General features: G+C 40.5%; 1 long non-coding RNA gene across 1 annotated transcript; it reads left to right on the top strand.

The window, feature by feature from the left end:
• The first annotated feature begins 6,398 nt into the window (after positions 1 to 6,398).
• On the top strand, positions 6,399 to 8,476 carry LOC310878604. Its single transcript, XR_014570904.1, has 3 exons — positions 6,399 to 6,482; positions 8,151 to 8,213; positions 8,423 to 8,476. It is a non-coding gene; the product is annotated as an uncharacterized lncRNA (long non-coding RNA).
• The last annotated feature ends 1,225 nt before the right edge of the window (positions 8,477 to 9,701 follow it).

The raw sequence follows: 9,701 nt of genomic DNA, 5'->3' as shown, positions 1-9,701 counted from the left end.
GCTCCACCTGTCTAGGCTACCTTTGATGAGATGACGCAGCCGTTGTTGAAGAAATTTGACGAGTCGTTTTAATAAAATGCATGTCGCAACTCTCCTTTCATGACTGACGAGATATTGTTGTATAGATATACATATCATACATATATATATATATATATATATATATATATATATATATATATATATATATATATATATATATATAAATAATTCCGGGTCGGACAAATGGGAGGTCGGACAAACGGGAGGTCGGACCAATGGGAGGTCGGACAAACGGGAGGTCGGACCAATGGGAGGTCGGACAAACGGGAGGTCGGACCAATGGCATGTTACCATTTAAATATGTCCCTGTGACCGGCTAGTCACTACCCAGGGCAAGGAAGAACACAAAACAGTGCAGATTTCTTAAATACACTGGTTTATTCCTCTCAGCTCATGGGATAATTCACATTAATATTACTTTACACAGAAGAGCAGATAGCTCTCCATGCACAGCAGGTGCACAGCCACACCCACCTCTGAGCCCAATTCTAGTTTGACTCAGGCCAGGTGTGACTGCTTAAATCAGTCATCCTCCATCTCAGTTTCACTATAAATAACACACCAACTAAGGAACCAACACAGCAAGGACAATGGCAACGGCAGCAAAAAAACCAAGGTATGAAGAACCAGACAATGAGGCGCTCGGATTCATTTTCGACACATCAGCAATAAAAATCAGCCGGAACAATACCAAATATTTCAACTTCACAATACAGACCGGACCAGATGATTACACTGACTGCTGCAGCTTCTCCATATCACACCATGCAATAATATCACAACTGGACCAGGACAAAACACCAACAAAATTAACTCAAATTAAAAAGTCTATCAACAAAGTTAAGTTGAATTGCCTACATTCACTCATTTAACATTTGCTATTTTATATGCATGACTTACAGTAAAATAACTACCAAATATTACCATAATAAATACAATGTGTGCATTTTGTCTTACAGTCACCAAGAAAGTCAACATATTACTCTTCAGCAGCAGCAACATTCTTTTCACATCGGCCCCCCTCTTCCCAAGAAAGTCCCCATCACAACTCCAGGCAATAACCCTCAAAGAAGTCACACATCTCTCAAACCAGCAGAAAGTAAGTAGGCCTACTGAGTTTATTTTTTAATCTAACTACCACAATATAGAATACATTCACATAATGAAATGTAATTCTGAAGGTGGATTCTAACAATATTTTTTATAGAGTAGGCCTATAAAGTGTTGTTCTTTTTTGTTTGTTTGAAGAATAAGCACCGCAATTAAGCTAAGATGACTTAATAGCCAAGACTGCAGTGCAAATAATAATGAATATGCCTATTCACTTTTTCTTATTGCTTCTTAGGCCTCATTCAAACCAATCAAGCAAATATTTGGTCGTTATTTTTAGGACACCACAATGCTTTTCCAATGGGACACATAGTTTGACCAAACATTTGTGTTTGATTGCTGGTCTGATCGTCTGTACCTTTGTTAAATTGACGCAGAATGATCAACATTTGCCCTACTCTATGCTGAATTGAAGTGGACTCTGTCCAATACATATTTTTTTTCCTCCCTGGAAATAAATGTTTGGGTTTCCAAGGCTATACAACACTGACCATCATCCATCAAAAGTATAACTAAATAATATACTAATGTCTTTTCTTTTCTCATCAGATTGGACAGATCACCTTCACCGTAATCAAAATACACCCCTGCACACCCGGACTCACACGCACAAATGGACCCATGAACTTACAACTGGTTGACATTGCAGACACCACACACAAATCACAACTCACACTCTGGGACACACAAATAGACACATTGCACCATCACCAATGTCACTCACCGCACATTCCCCACTTCATCACTAACCACCACCAAATCCTCCACAATCACACCCCTTCACACACCACTAGTCATTCCCCCCTCAATTCACGCACTTAAAATAGACACCCCACCATCGAGCACTATCACGGGAGGAATTGTAGGAGCACTAAACACTGATAATATTGCATGTGCACTTTGTAATCACATCCACAACTCATTTGACCACAATAAGACCACAAACACCTGCACTAACTGTCACATGACCCAAAGAACTCACAGATTTATCACACACAATTCCGGCACAGTAGTTATACAACCCCACAACACACAGAACTCACCAGACTTACACTCACAATGGGCCCTATACGCACTTATTTAAACACATACAAACTCACTCACCTCACAACAGCAGCACTTATCACAGAGCACCTTTTGGACCAAGAGCACATCACTATTCAATACACCCCATCACTTAGTATTACATCCACCACACACTCCCAAACACCCCCAGAGCACGAGAGCACCAGCAACAGCCCCACCCACTCCACCACATCATCAACATGTTGAACTCATTGCATTTTATTTTGCAACTCTTTATTTATATTATGGAAATTTTATGGTTGAAAAACTTTGTTTAAAAAATATATATAATAAATTCAATCTTTTTGTTAATATGTTGTCTTTTTATGTTTTGAAGAAAGTTATGTTCACTTTAGCACTTTTTGCATTTTGCAGTCAACCTAATGAACAAATAATGTTCACCTACTAATAATTACATAGTAATACACACTTATTGCAAAAAACAACTTATCCTTAAACCGATGTTTCTCAACTTGTTCAGGTCTTAATTCCCCAAAATAATAATTCTTAAACACTGACAAGCACTTGTAAAACCCCAAAAATGTAAAAATCCAAACCACCAGCACCAGTAGGGACACCTTGTGACAAACCATTTCCATTTCCATTTCCTGGTAAGATCGATGCAATTCATTGCATTGCTGTGGTTTATCTTAAACAGATCGCATCCCAACCCTTTGGTGTGGTTTGGGCTGATAAATTGATACAAAGTTTAATTTGACTAATCTCCTCTTACTTCAAATATAACATAGCATTTAAACAACATCCACAATTAATCATGAATCTCAGTACTTGTCTTTTTCTATACTGCTTATATTTACTGTACTGTTAGTAGTTATGATTGAATTTGGATGAAATCTTTCCATGAAAAAATGAAGTTTTTATGAACCAATGAATATGAGTGCAGTACTTTCATCCGACGGAGCATTGGTCCGAACGACAACCTACCTCCTCCCTCACCCTAACCCTAACCTCCCCCGGGGCAGTCACCTAAACCTAACCGCAACCCTTTCCCGACCCGCAGCGCACCATATCATCCGCACACCATACTATCATCCGACAGAGCATTGCTCCTTCGGAGCAATGTTCTGTCGGATGATAGTATGCCTCCCAATGAATATTGCTGTTTTGTGAAACTTCTCATGATGTTACTGTTTAGAATGAGTCAACTGACAGTGTCTGCTTAGCTCAGTCGGTAGAGCTCTTGCCTTTGGACCACAAGGTTTTGTGTTCAAATCCGGGTAATGACAACAGGTGGATCCCTCTCTCTCTCCACCCCCCCTCTCTCTCTCAAATAATAAGACAATAACTGTGGTACATTTTTGTTAAGTGAAAAAATGAAGTTTTTATGAGCCAATGAATATTGCTGTTTTGTGAAAATTATTATTTTGTCCCTAATACCTATACATGAAGCGTCATATGCTTTTGCAACTGTACAGTATGGTAGAGGATCATACCAAATAGCACTGAAACGTACAAAGAGAAGTTTGTACGTGAAAACAAACTGTAGTAATGGATAAAGACATCCCCAAAACCAGGACAGTTGTTACCGAAAATACTGCATGTTAGTGTTTAGAATAAACTGACAGTGTCTGCTTAGCTCAGTTGGTAGAGCTTTCACCTTTGGACCACGGGGTCACTGGTTCAAATCTGGGTAGCGACAACCCAGCCCATGATTCTTAATTGTGCATATTGTTCTCTCTCTCCATCTCTCTCTGTCTCTCTCCCTCCACCCCCCCCTCTCTCTCTCTTCCTCCACCCCCCTCTCTCCCTCTCCCTGGTCCCGCCTTATCGCTGCTTGCAGCTATATTTTTGTTATTGTTATGGTATTTACTTAAGTAGAAACCACTCTTGTTTTAGACAAATAAAAGCTGAATTGATTAAAAAAAAAAAGAAAAAAAAAAAAAACTTGTGATGGGAGATTAATCGGCAAACACATTTGTGGTCACACCTCCACGACCACGCTGCTCTAGAGACAGTGTTTGTTACAACAATCAGTCTGTTTTAATATTAAACACCTCGGAATGTAACTTTTATTGATATGTAGGCCTACATGGAGTTAATAAGAGTTGTCAGTGTTTTTACCAGGCTGGTGGCTGACGACTATACAAGAAGCTGTGGAAACAGAAGTAGGCCTTTATGTCCATCAGCTGATCAAACTCAGATACCATTCACTCATAAGCAACCCTGTATGTCTTTACAATATCAACAACAACATAACATTCATAAACACCATCAAGAGTCATCATTGAGTCCAAGCTCCCTGACCAGAGCCCTGTGGTGGGCATATGCATCATACTAAGCATAGACAAGCTTGCTGCCTCTATTAAAAGCTACTATTTTTCATATGTTTTTTTTCATATGATTTGAGTTATTTTTAGATTAAATCAGACCGATTACGTTTTTCAATAAACTTTTTCCCACTCCTTTTTCGAACACAAACACAAGTTAAGGATTATGAAAGATCATTATTATTATTATTATTATTTTGGACGCTTCTTTCCTTTGTCTTTCCTCAGTTATATTTTAACATGTTCGGAATGAATAAATTAATGAAAAAAATCAAATGAAATTAATTAATCGGTTCTGATTGATTAATCGGTCCGATTAATCGGTTTATCATTACAGATAAACAAGCCCAAAATAACAGCTTGAACAGATCTATCAAGCTCACAATATTATAAAGGTATTTAGGTTAACACATCGAATGCGCAAGACGCACTAAAGCGCTTTATTAATCTCGAACGCCGTCTGCGCATGACGTACTAATGCGTTTTATTGTTTTTTTATGATTACTGTACATCATCTTCTTTGGCGCCCGGACAACATATAATGTAACACCGATCGCCTCCACAGAGGTCCGGTTGCGTCATCGGAACGAAACCTATAAAAAGGGGCCAGATGCCCTGGTTCACTTGTATTGTGGAGACACGTTGATATCGGTGCTTGCAGTTTCAGTCAGTCAGTCAGTCAGTTTCAGTGAGTTGTTAGTTAGATCGTATAGTCGTCCGTTTTAGTCGTAGTAGTCATTTAGTAGTCCTTTAGTAGTGTTGGTATTAGTTTATAGTATTAGATTATTTAGTTATATAGGTATAGTTTTATAGTTTAGTCTTTAGTCCGTCCATTTAGTTAGTATACGTCCCGTAGTACGTCCCCATAGTATAGGCCCCACGTTAGATAGTTTTTTTTCAGTTAGATTTAGTTTGTAGTATTAGCCGTCGGATTTAGTTTAGATCAGTGTTCAGTGTTCAGTGTTTTTTGTTTGTTTTGTCTAGTGAAGAGTAGTGTACTGTTTGTCTCGTCGTCTCCCGATTCCCTTTTCCCAGTGTCGTTGTTTGCTGTCGCCATTTTGCGACATGCCCCGACGTCGCCCCCCCGCTCCCCTCCCTGGTCAGGGATCACTCGCGTCCTGGCTCCTGGGCAATAAGGTCGAGGACGAGACCGATTCCGAACCAGAGGAGGAAACCTCTGCCCAGGTTGGGCTCAACCTGTGCTGGGACCAGTACAGATGTGGCGGCTTTGCCTCCACCACCGCGCCGTTTTTCCCGCGTTGCTGCAGCGGCTGCTGCTGCAGCCTGCCCACCGCCTCCAGTCCCTCTCTCCCCCGGAGAAAGCGATCAGGAGGCCGAGGACGAGCCCGTTGGCGTTGGCGCGGAAGAATGGAATCCTACCCGAGAGGACCTTGAGGATTATGCCGAGGAAGGCGGTAAGAACCTCCATTTTGCAATGTTACTGTGTACGTCATGCCACGTTATCTTACTACTAAGCTAAATACTGAATCGCGTTTTGTTACTGTACTTTCTAATCTACTGTGAGAGGAGACCCTGTTGCATCTGAATCAATTATTTATAAGACGAAAATATCTAATGTATTGTTGGCGTGCGTTATACTGTAGCTGCATCATGTCCCATAATGTTACTGTGTACGTCATGCCACATTAGCTTACTGTGGTACTACTAAGCTACATACTGAATCGCGTTTTGTTACTGTACTTTCTAATCTACTGGGAGAGGAGAGCCTGTTGCATCTGAATCAATTATTTATAAGACGAACATATCTAATGTATTTTTGCCGTTATACTGTAGCTGCATCATGTCCCATAATGATGAAAGAACGTGTGTAGTCTAGAAGATGAATCAATTATATATATTATGAATACATTGTAATATTGATTATGTTTTCAGGCAGGTCAGACCACTCGTCAGACACTGACGAATGGGTTTCAGACGAGGAGGACATGGATGGGTCTGCCCAGGCACCCCATGGAGGTATGAGAACAAAATGTTCTACATTTTCAAACACTTCGATTATAGCACTATATATGTACTATATGATATGCATGCGTGGAACAGCTGAGGCCTGCTGAGGCCTGAGGCATGTGATCCTAGTTTACTATGCACCACATTTGATTATAAATGTAAATTTACTATGACAGTACTTTTACTTTATGACAGTACAGTAAATGAAGGCTAAGTACATGTGCTTGGACCTAAATGCCTGCATTGATCTACATTTCAGACATGCTGCTGCTGCTGGATGATGTATTTATAATGTAGATGGTGACATGTCAGGACATGTCAGGATGTAGAAGACATTTTTAGAATCTGATCTCAGGTCAAAATGAAAACTGTCAGGCCTGCTGAGGCCTGAGGCATGTGATCCTAGTTTACTATGCACCACATTTGATTATAAATGTAAATGTACTATGACAGTACTTTTACTTTATGACAGTACAGTAAATTAAGGCTAAGTACATGTGCTTGGACCTAAATGCCTGCATTGATCTACATTTCAGACATGCTGCTGCTGGATGATGTATTTATAATGTAGATGGTGACATGTCAGGACATGTCAGGATGTAGAAGACATGTCTTCTACATCCTGACATGTCCTGACATGACTAGGATCACATGCCTCAGGCCTCAGCAGGCCTCAGGCCTGACAGTTTTCATTTTGACCTGAGATCAGATTATAAAAATGTCTTCTACATCCTGACATGTCACCATCAACATTATAAATACATCATCCAGCAGCAGCAGCAGCAGCATGTCTGAAATGTAGATCAATGCAGGCATTTAGGTCCAAGCACATGTACTTAGCCTTCATTTACTGTACTGTCATAAAGTAAAAGTACTGTCATAGTAAATTTACATTTATAATCAAATGTGGTGCATAGTATACTAGGATCACATGCCTCAGGCCTCAGCAGGCCTCAGGCCTGACAGTTTTCATTTTGACCTGAGATCAGTTTCTAAAAATGTCTTCTACATCCTGACATGTCACCATCAACATTATAAATACATCATCCAGCAGCAGCAGCAGCAGCATGTCTGAAATGTAGATCAATGCAGGCATTTAGGTCCAAGCACATGTACTTAGCCTTCATTTACTGTACTGTCATAAAGTAAAAGTACTGTCATAGTAAATTTACATTTATAATCAAATGTGGTGCATAGTATACTAGGATCACATGCCTCAGGCCTCAGCAGGCCTCAGGCCTGACAGTTTTCATTTTGACCTGAGATCAGTTTCTAAAAATGTCTTCTACATCCTGACATGTCACCATCAACATTATAAATACATCATCCAGCAGCAGCAGCATGTCTGAAATGTAGATCAATGCAGGCATTTAGGTCCAAGCACATGTACTTAGCCTTCATTTACTGTACTGTCATAAAGTAAAAGTACTGTCATAGTAAATTTACATTTATAATCAAATGTGGTGCATAGTAAACTAGGATCACATGCCTCAGGCCTCAGCAGGCCTCAGGCCTGACAGTTTTCATTTTGACCTGAGATCAGATTCTAAAAATGTCTTCTACATCCTGACATGTCAGGATGTAGAAGACATGTCTTCTACATCCTGACATATGTTGATAAGATACAATAGATTTCATGTACACATTTTGATAATATTACTGTGATTATAATTTCAGCCCTGTCTGATGATGACCACCACCAGCCTTCAACCAGTTCTGCTGCAGTTTCACACGGATGGGGTGAGTTTAGAATGTGATCCTAGTTTACTACGCACTACATCCAGTACAATGTAAATTCAATTTCACAATGCAAACACATGTACTATTGTACTGACATTATATGCAGGCTAACAATATCTGCATTTGATATCTGTGCTTATTGTAAGTCTCTTCAATAGAATTGATATGTATGTACATATTTTGATATTTTACTGTGATTTTTATTTCAGCCATATCTGATTCTGATGACCAGTTGTCACAGCCATTGTCCAGGGCTGCTGTTGATGACATTGACCGGCCATCACCTGTTGATGATGCGGCTTCTGGTTTGGGTGAGTTTTGCATGTGATCCTAGTTTACCAATCACCACATTTGATTATAAATGTAAATTTACTATGACAGTACTTTTACTTTATGACAGTACAGTAAATGAAGGCTAAGTAGGCCTACATGTGCTTGGACCTAAATGCCTGCATTGATCTACATTTCAGACATGCTGCTGCTGCTGGATGATGAACGGCCCTCAACCAGTTCTGCAGCGCCTGTTGCCAGCGAGCTGGGTGAGACTTATTTTGAGAATCAGATGTATTGTCACATCACAGGTTTACAGAGTAAAAAAAGTGTGAGCATAGCAGCAAATGTATACAGTACCACACAAATAAAAATGTATTTTATTGTAATTTTGTATATATGTATTTATAATGTAGATGGTGACCGTCCAGCTGAGGCAGCAGCGGAATGGTCGGATGTTGGCTGGAAACCCCACCACATCCCCTTCACCGGCTCCCCGGGTGCCCATTACGGACCGCTGACGGCCGACAGTGATCCGGTGGAGTTCTTCCAGCTGTACCTGACAGATGAGATGCTGGCCGACATCGTGGTGCAGACCAACCTGTATGCTGAGATGTGTATAGCTAAGGTAAAATTATAAAATTTAGATGATTCTTTCTTTTCAGATTTTTTTTTTCAGATTTCTTTTTTCAGAATTTTGTTTTTCAGATTTTTATCTATACTATTTTGTTTTTTTGGCGGTGTGGCGGTGGAGAGAGGTCACCTTGACGGAGCTCAAGAACTTCCTGGCCCTCTACTTCCTCACCGGTGTCATAGTGTTGCCCCGCCTGGAGCTGTACTGGAGCACTGATGAGGTTATTTCTACGCCCTTCTTCAACCGGACCATGGCCCGTGACCGCTTCCAGTTGCTACTAAGGTTCCTTCACTTCTCAGACAATGGGGCAGGGAACGCAGCGGACAGGCTGTATAAGGTGAGGCCAGTGCTGGACTACTTGTTGGCCAAGTTCAAGGACCTGTTCACGCCTACACAGAACATCTCTATAGATGAAGGAATGATGCTCTGGAGGGGGAGGTTAGCCTTCCGAGTTTACAACCCTCAGAAGCCTATAAAATATGGCCTGAAGTCGTACATACTTTGTGACAGCAAGACCTGTTATTGTTATAACGTTAAGCCCTATGTAGGGCAAAAGTCACCGTTGATTCCCACAGTTGAACACC

Source organism: Protomyctophum parallelum, assembly GCF_964188405.1.
Source record: "Protomyctophum parallelum genome assembly, chromosome: 21".
In the NCBI taxonomy this organism is placed as follows: Eukaryota; Metazoa; Chordata; class Actinopteri; order Myctophiformes; family Myctophidae; genus Protomyctophum; species Protomyctophum parallelum.
Note: the sequence above shows the minus strand (reverse complement) of the source record. Positions and strands in the feature narration are given on the sequence as shown.